The following is a 9423-nucleotide window of genomic DNA, read 5'->3' as shown; positions in this document are numbered from 1 at the left end:
GAGGCCTAGAGTCATTTCTTGGCTTAGCCACAGTCTTCCTGCGTGACCTTGAGTACATCACCTAACTTAGCCAGTGTCACTTCTGCATACATACCTGTATCAACCCCCGTTTCTTCTGGTATAAAACCTCTCTTTTCAAGTTGAATAGATAGAGCTTCTTTAGTCTCTCACACTGAGGAAGGGTTTCTAGACCTAAGTTCAATCTCGTATTTCTTTTATGAACCTTTTCTAGTTTATCAGCATTCCATTTATTGTGAACATGGGAACTGGATAAAGCATCCAGTAATGAGCTCATGCCATAGACCAGCATTGCCCAACTGGTGTACCATGGCACACCAGTGTACTGTCAAGCATGTTCAGGTGTGCCATGGCATTTTGGGCTGGAGCCACACCCCCCACCTGGATGGAGCCATGCCCCCTGCCACACCTGCAGCCAGCCAGCCGGGGAGTGTGGCTGCAGCCAGCGATTCAAGCACTGCATTACCCGCTCCCTGCCACTCCACATTCAGCCATTTCCTCCTCCACCCCACATCTGGCTGGTGTGCCATGGGGTGGCATGTAAGTATGCCATGTGGTAAAAAAGGTTGGGAAATGCTGCCATAGAGAGTAGTAATAATGTTTTCATATTTATGAACTACATACCAATGCATCCAAAGATTCCAATACCCTTCTTAAATTATGATTCCTAATGTAACGTATTACTTTACGTGAAGTCCATGATTTTATGCACATGCTTAAGTTTGCAAGATGGAGGCCTACACAACTATATGCATCACAGGCAACAACTAGTTTTTAAGGACATAATACACATGATAGGCTAGAGTAAAAGAAACAATAGTTAGGACAGAGATTAGGAAAAAGCACTCAGTCCTACTGCCATTGAAACCAATAGAAAAATACCCCTTGACTTCAGGGACAGCAAGATTGGAGCCAAAGATCTTAAGAGGTAAAGCAACTGAGCTGAGGAACAGACTCCGCTGCATGGCTAGAGGCAACCTCTGTGTAGATATTACAGAGCAGACATTAGAACCAAATGAAATAGTGAATAGCTTGCAAAATGCAAGGAGTCAGCTGGGGGAGCCAAGAGACCTTTTGTGGGCCAACTGCCTGGGGTTCTGTTGCTGAAGGTTTTACCTCAGACATTTACCTCACACATATAAAGAGTCTTCTGTATCCCAGGCCTGGCACATCAGCATAAATCCCTGAAAACAGAAACACATCCACAGTCAGCTCACCTGGGACTCATTTCCACTTTCATGACTGATGTTTTAAGCTGTTGTTTTGGCATCACTGCAAAGTAGTGTCCTGCAAGGTTTTGTTCCAGTGGGTCTGTCTAGGCTGCATTGTACCCCAGCAGGGAGTGCTGCAGTGAGGTACACCATGCCTGCTTCTGTGCCTGCTGCCTTCCCAAACTGGTGCAATGTAACCACCCATTGGTATGGTACTGGCTGGATCCAGTCAGCTCTAGCTCTGGGGTGAGCCTACTGATGCACATACACCACCTGACTTCCACTTCAGGGGAGGGACAGCTCATGCTGCATTCCTCATTGTGGTAATCCGTGGTGCAGTACTGAAGCATACAGACATCCCCAATGCATAGGAAGAACCAGTGCATGCTCTCTTTTTTCTGGAGGAGGCTTGTCTATGTTTTGATGTGTTTTGGTGCTACCTCTGGGCATGTTTGTATAGTGCTGGGTGCGTGGAAGCAAGGGCCCCATTGTGCTGTCCTAACAGCAATCCATATGAAAGAGATGGTTCTTCAAAACCCACAGATTAGGCACAGTTTTGGATTCATTTTGCAAGCTGCTAGTGAAGTGTCTCTTTATGGAATTTGTGCAGGGAATTGCCAGGCAGAATGAAAACCATGTGCCAGGTGTCAAGTGCTTCCCTTTAAAACATGAATTCCTTTGCCAGAAAAAGTCTGTTCTGCAGACATCTCCCATACTGGTAGCATAACTATTCTCTAAAATACTGTATTTTTGAGACAGTCTTTCACCATCCAAATGGTCACTGAGATTAAAGGAATGAAAGAATTAAAGAAAGTATAAACAATTATAAAGACATTAAGGGAAATAAATAAAACCCTTTAAAAAGTACAAATCTCACACACTCGCCTGCTCTCTGTGCTTCCAATGCTGGTGATGGTTCTTCAACATTCTCACTAAAAACAAAAGGAAACGGTTATTTGAATTTAGAGACAAACGAGTAAAGGGTCATGGCATTAGCATTTCAATAGTATTTTTCATTTTTGTTGCTTGCTTTCCACACTCTTTTCTGTCCAGCATATTGTCAGCACTTTAAGAACAATGAAAAATCACTGATAGCACTTTACAGATTCTTGACCACATCCAGCTGCTCTGAGGTGAGGGCATTGTTCTGCTGAAATACTACATGTCTGGGAATCTAGAGTCTGGAAAGCTGCTTATGACTCTGCCACTAATCTGTTGGATGGCCTTGGGTAACACCCTTCATCTCACAGTTCTCGCTCTGGAGTGGACTCTTAGGCCCAGTCCTGTGTACTTTTCACACATGTAACTGCATTGCTTCACCCTTATGTAGTTTGGGATTTTAATTCTCAGTGGTGAAATAGGACCACCCTTTGAACTGGCCACTGCACCCTTAATTTAACATTTGGTGGCTGAAATGGCTACATAACACAGGGGTTGCTTCTTTGCATTTTGAAGCAGGATAAAACCTTGGATCACCTCATATCCCCATTTACCTCCCTGTTCTGGCTGCCAAGGGGGCAAGCTTGGAGAGGAGAGATGAAGAAAGCTCTTGGCAAGGCCTAGCTTATGACCTGGTGGTTAGAGCACTGTGTTGGGGAAAAATGATGCAGGTTCAAACTGATCCAGGTAAGTAGGACCTAGGACCCATGTCTGCTGCTTCCTGGGCAAGTGGTGCACCAATTAATGCCCTTCCAATAAGCTTGCTCTCTGTTATAGCTGTATCGCAATCAGAAGCTGAGAAACCAAAGATGTGACTTGCTGTGGCCTACATGTCGGGCCCAGTACTGCTCCAATGACAACACTGCTAGTGATGCCCTTCTGTGCTGGGACAGATGCACACAGGAAGTCTCCCCTTCTGACAGCTGGAAACATTCACTGTTTCAAACTAAGCAGTTGGAAGCTGTTGAAAATATTGGAGGGGCCATGACCAGGTGCCCAGCCTCACAGGTCTTTAGAACTAACTTGGACTTTTGGACAAAGCCTGCCTTCAGGTCCACAAAGCCTTATGGAGTGGGAAAGCATCAAGATTCTCTGTCTGCAGCCCAGCTGCAAGGCAGGATTGCATATGTGGGGCCTGGTTCTCCAGTTTAGGGCAGCCTGTATGGATTGTTTCCCTAGTGCAGTGGTTCTCAACCTTGTTAGGCTCAAGGCACTCCTTGGAAAATGCAAGTCTTTCCTTGTTTTGAGTACAAAAAAAATTCAAGCAATTCTTCTATCACAAAGAACTTTGAAGGACCACAATAGGCCAGTGTGGCTTTTGAATCATGTTTGCACTCCTACAAATGCTAACATTGCGTGGCACCCTGCAGCACCCCTGAAACGATATCAAGACACCCCACAGTGCTGTGGCACCCAGTTTGAGAATTTTATCCTAGTGGATTCTGGATGTACAGCAGGTGTAGCTGAAAAAAAATGTCCTTGCTCTGATGCCCCTCTGCTGAACATGTCCTCCCATCAGCTATGGTTGTGTAGATTGATCTGGGGATGGAAGGAAGCAACTATCATGGTGGCAGTGTAATTGTATGGAAGCTCAGAGTCACTGGCACAGTCTGGTCCCACTGTGTTGCAACAGTGAAAAGGTCTGGTTACAAGCAAGCAGAGAGTTGGGCAGAGCCCTGTGGCCCTTCATGCTAAACATACTCTAATGTGGGAACAGCTCTGTCCAGAGACCCCAGATGATCCCACTCCACCACAGCTCCCATTCTTGCTGTACCGCTAGAAAAGTTACCTTAATTGTTCACTGTCCATGGATGAAGCCAACAGGCTCCCCAAATATAGGGAGGATTCAACTTGAATGGTCTCCTCCAGCTGCTGCAGCTCCTCTTCCTCCTACTGTTGCTCTGCTTCAAGCTTTTCCTCCACCTTCTCCTCTCTCTCCTCATTCTCAGTGTAGTGGGCTGCCTGTTGTGCAGGGAGGTCCACCTTGGGTTGGACAGCTTTCAGAACGCTCAACACGGGCTTCAGCACCTTCCCAAATGAGGTCCTGCTGAAAGCCTGAAATCAAAGGGAAAGGTTTTGAAGAGGACACCTCTTCAGGGCTCTTTCTAAACCAGCTTTTCCTACAGGTCACTAATGGGAGTGAACTAAACCAAGCCCCTTTTAGACTTACATTTGGATCCATCCTATGAACTTCAGTGCAGCACCCAAGGGTGCGCCCTATTCTCAATCGGATGGGATGGGATGGGATGGGATGGGTAGGCAGGAGGGGGTGCTGTGAGAGGGATGTCAAAATTTTGAGCAGATCCCTCTTTATAGCAGGGATAGGCAACATTTTTTGGCCAGAGTGCCGAAAAAACCACAATGTCTACCTTGTGGTGCTTCACAAAAACAAAACCGAGGTGGAGGAGGTACATGGCAGGTTGCACTGCATATTTAATACAATTAATAGCCATTAATGTTGCTTTTTTTTTTCACAGTAAATAGAGAGCTGGTGTCAGGTGGGGAGCAGGAGCTGACCCAGGGCTTCACTACTTGGGCCACAGTGGGGGGCCCAGCAGCACCAGAGGTGGAGCCCAGCTGGCCCACACAGCTCTGCAGGGATGGGGCACAGCCCCCCTCCCCATAAAGGAACATTGCCTGGCTGGGGCAGGATGCCGGGCTCAGGGAGCTCCCTGCTTTGTCTCTGTGCCAGCCGGGTACAGTGCAAGTGGGAACTGCAACCGCAAGCTGTTCCCTGGTCTCTGGGAACAGCTGCCGCAGCTGGTGCTCAGGGCCAAGCCAGCTAGGAGCCTGCAGCACAGCAGCTCTGTGCAGTGCCGGCCCCAGCCCTAGCCCCTTGAGGGGACCTGCAGGTGGGTGTCGCGCCCCATAACGCCGGTGCACCCTTGACCTGCGAGCCTGGGTCAGCACAACCGGCTTGGCGCGAGGAGGGGGATTTATGACCGGGCAGGTGGGTGATAATGGTGAGCAGGAGTCAGTATGATTTAAACACAGTGTGATGGTTTCACAAAAGATTTATTTTACTTACGCTTCTGATGGCTAGAGAGTAGGCAGGGGAGCTGATTGATATAGTTACAGCATGCAGATATCATGTTACCCAGCATTTACAGGGTGGGTAAGACAGTTGCTTCCGAGCGATTCATATAAGCCGTTGCAGTCTGCAGATTACTAAGAGCTCTTGATAAGAAAGATAACATCAAAGATAAAGACATAAATGGACCGGTAAGACGAGACGGGGTACACCAAAAAAAAATATGTAGGCAGAAGAGATAACATTCGTTGTGCACAATCTGTTCTTCTTGAGTGTATACACAGTTCTCTCCTCTCTGTTCTCTGCTCTGGGTGGAAGTTCTTTCAAAGTTATACTTTCCGCAGGTGACCAATTACTATATGCCAATTATAAATAATTAATGATTTGGCACTTGTGCTTTCTTTGTTTGCTCAGGTTTCATGAAAAAGGGGGGTTATTTTTACTTGGGTGGTACTGGTTCTCTTTGGTCACAGGATGGAGCGCATAGTATATTTAATTTTACAATTTTACTAAAGTCAGCTAATCTCGTTACTATAGGTACTTTATCTTTTGTGCTGGGCTGCCAAGGTCAGTTTCTCTCTCAAGTATGAGAACTCAAGTAATTTGAAATGAGGCACAGATAGGGGTGTGTATATGCAACACTGTTAATACAGAGGGATAAATTACAACCACAGAGTTTGTTGTGTTAGCTTCTGACCCTTTGCCATTTGACCTTTTGCCATCGGCATCTGAAATCAAAGACTTTGATCTTTGACAGCGGGCAAGGCCGGGACCCAAGCAGGCTGAGGCCACAGTGACTGTTTCCAGGCTCCAGGGGGCTCCTGCAGCCAGGCCTCTGCACTGTGCCCAGGGTGCAGAGAGACCCCTCCTGGAGACAGAAGCCCCCTGAGCCTGGCGTCCTACCCCAGCCAGGGAGCATCCCCATGTGTGCAGGGTGGCTGCGGCCTGTCCCTGAGGAGCTGTGCAGGCTGAGCCAGGCACCATCACAGGTGCCGCTGGGCAACCCCACCTGCCCACCCACAACAGCTCAAGCCTGCAGAGACCCGGGGATGCCCATCCCCTGCCTTCCTAAGGGCCTGATTGGGCTGGTTTGCCTGCAGCGCCTCCTCCCATGCTGCCCAGACCCTGTCCCAACCACCCAGCCCAGCACTTGGCACCTCACTGCTGCCCCGGGCCTGGGCAGCTCTCTCCAGGGGCCAGCCAGGCTGGAGGGTGCAGCCTGGGAGCAAGGGGTGGGGGCAGTAGAGCACAGACAGCGTCCCTGCGTACGTTCTTCTGGCTCTGCCCTGGTGCCTGCTGCGGCACTGGGACTTGTAGCTGCACAGCCTGGAGCAGCAACTTAAATAAATAAATAAATAAACAATTTCTTTGCATGCCTCCTGGCGTGCTGGGAAAAATGTCTCTGCATGCGACTAATGGCATGCATGCCAGGGGTTGCCAACCCCTGCTGTATAGATTTAGCCCAAGCCCAAAGTTCTTAACTATATACAGTTTATTGAGTTATAATATACATAAACATAAAACTAAATATCATATACGTATACGTATATTTACACAGTGAATATTAACCAATAACCAAGGTCAAACCCTAAATAACACTATTTACACCATCACAACACAACATTTCAATTACAAAATATAAGATGCAAATATGAACAATCTTAATAACACCTATTCCTTAATATAGTCCCTGACCCATGGCAAGAGATAGTCTTCCTTCCAATGGGGTTCCTTGTGGAGGGTGTCCAGGAAGCACCAGGGACCCCTTCCCTTAGGGCCTTGACTAGGCGAGGATGCTGCTCACCCAGCCCCTTCTCTGGGTTTGCCCACGCCAAACATCTTTCCCCTGTGGGACCTGATGGCCCAATGACTCACACTCCCCCAGGTTGCGGTGGTCACAGCACAGCTCGATGGAGTCTCCTCTGCTGGAGCGCCTCTCCAGGCCTCTCCCAAGCCACTGGGCTCCGCCTCGCCCTGTGCCCTGCTCTGGTCACCAAGGGCTCATATCCTCATAGCTGCTGCACCATCACTGCTGGCTTCTGGGTGCTGGGCCTCACACTGCAGCATTACTATTTCCCCATGCCCTGGCTTCCGTACTGATGTTGTAGAAATTGCTATGGTTCGTTTCTCAGGAGGCGAAGAACTCTCAGTCACAGACACACTCCATTAGTAACACAAAAGGTATATATTTGCAAATAGGGTCAGAGTGAAGACAAAAGACCACCCTCTGCCCCCGGGGAACACTTCTCAGCAGGCTTTATCCCCTCTCTCCTGAGCACGTGTGCAGAAGCAGGAACTCTTACATCTCATTTCCGGTTCATACAAACATATATGAAATGACGTCACGTCATCCGTCGCATGTGCATTATAATTAACTACTTAAGTATGCGGGGTGGATAGGCTTATATGCATTAGCTAATTGCGCCTGCTCAGAAAGTACTTTAGGTTACAAAAAGTTCAAACCTTTTCTGCCCCAAGGCCAGGACCATTAAAAATTGCAATTTACTCTTATCTGCATGAGAACGCTAAGGAGTATATGCTTTACTGTAACAAAGAGATAGTAAATTAGCAGAACAAAGAGAGAGTGATACCTTAATACAAAGAGCCCTTAGTAGCTTCTCCTCCAACCTCCCCCTCCCACCAGGGAGAGCTGACAGCTGTGCTGTTCTAACAACACTATTGATAATGCATTTTCAATAATATTTCTAACACTGAGGGCTCTTTTAGCACAGGCCGGGCCCTTCAGGCTGCAGCTGCCCATCCTCATGCCGGGTGGGTAACCCAAGCAGCCTCAGCTGCTTTCTGCCTCCCAAGGCAAGCCGCCCTGCACACCATGGGACCTGGCTGCTTGCTGGGAGATGGGGCCTGAGCTACCTCATTGCACCCCCAAGGCCCTTGCCCCATGCACTGCCCCACACACCATATTTTCTGCAGCAGAAACAAATGAGAAAGGACAATAATTATGTTTAATTCTGTCATTATCCCTTCTTTACCTGGCAACAGCTGTCTACTTGGTGCGATTCAAACTTTTAGGATAAACAGTAACAGCCCCCCATGAAAAGTGGCATGTATCACCAGAGCTTTTTGGATAAAGTGGGATATAAATCTAGCAGAAGAAACATAGGAAATAAAGAAACAGCCAGTTCAGGAAAGGTAAGTGAAGTACAAACTAGGATAAGCATTGCTTCTCCCTGAGTTTGTTGTACCCATATTCTGCAAACATTGATGTAAATTGCTAAGAAATGATCATGAGAGCAGTCCTATTGAGCTCCCTGGGATCACAGACTTTCTTGAAATAGAGCATGTGCATGTGGTTAGATTGGGGCTGTAATCATCAACTTCTTTATGAAATTCTAAATAAAGTTGCCAGCAACTGCATTGGCTGCTAGTGACTCTAGCCATTTACCAATTACCTCATTAAGGTATATATGATACACACACACACACACACACACAATTTCTACTGTGGTTTTGTTTCTAACCTTCATCACTTCATGAAGCAGATGTTCCTTTTTGCTCTGTCACTTTCTTTGTCCATCCATTTGATGTTTTTCTTCTAAGAAGCTTTTGAGTTTTTCATAGTCCGTGTAAACCCTGGCTAAATCTCCTGAGAAACATACAAATGGTTGATTAATATCACTTCTGCTGCAATCAATTTCTGCCCCAGCCCCTCCTTTATCTGGGTTTCTTTTTGCTAAAGCATGTGTAGCATTTTTAACAGATTCCAAGAAGTTGCTAATACCATTTGTGAGCTATAGGTTGGAGTTTGCAAACTGTTTCAGTGGAGTGTATTGCTGATGAATTTACACAGGCCATGTCCTGTCTTTTTGAGGGCACAATGAGAGTGGAAGGATGTACCTTTCCCTTATGAGCCAGGAAGGGGGCCATGCTCCATATTTCTCTTTTCTATGAGATGTTCTAAGTCATCTTCTCCACACATTGTAGAGTAACGCCTTGCAGTGGGATGTGAGAAGGCAACATTGAGTGCTTGGATGCTTGGCAAGGAGCCAAAAATGAGGAAGAATTGAACTGGAACACAGCCAAGTTAGAGGGGACCCAAAAGCAGAGGTCAAGCCCCTCCTCCTCCACCTGTCCCACCCTTCTCTTCCTGACCCTGAGTCTCTGCCACCCACCTGAGCCTCCCTTGGAAGGAACCTGAGGAGAATCCCAGTCCTTTGTTTCCTCCCCCTCAGATCCCTTCAGACACAGCTCAGCTGCTCTGCA

General features: G+C 47.4%; 1 long non-coding RNA gene across 1 annotated transcript; it reads right to left on the bottom strand.

Moving 5' to 3' along the window:
- Nucleotides 1-1284: 1284 nt before the first annotated feature.
- LOC109324885 lies at nucleotides 1285-4029 on the bottom strand. Its single transcript, XR_002105030.1, has 2 exons — nucleotides 3958-4029; nucleotides 1285-2161 (listed from the first exon to the last, which is right to left on the bottom strand). It is a non-coding gene; the product is annotated as an uncharacterized LOC109324885 (long non-coding RNA).
- Nucleotides 4030-9423: the final 5394 nt, after the last annotated feature.

This window comes from Crocodylus porosus, unplaced genomic scaffold, assembly GCF_001723895.1.
Source record: "Crocodylus porosus isolate Cpor-Errol unplaced genomic scaffold, CroPor_comp1, whole genome shotgun sequence".
Taxonomy (NCBI): Eukaryota; Metazoa; Chordata; order Crocodylia; family Crocodylidae; genus Crocodylus; species Crocodylus porosus.
The sequence above is the reverse complement of the archived record's forward strand: the minus strand, read 5'-3'. Positions and strand labels throughout refer to the sequence as shown.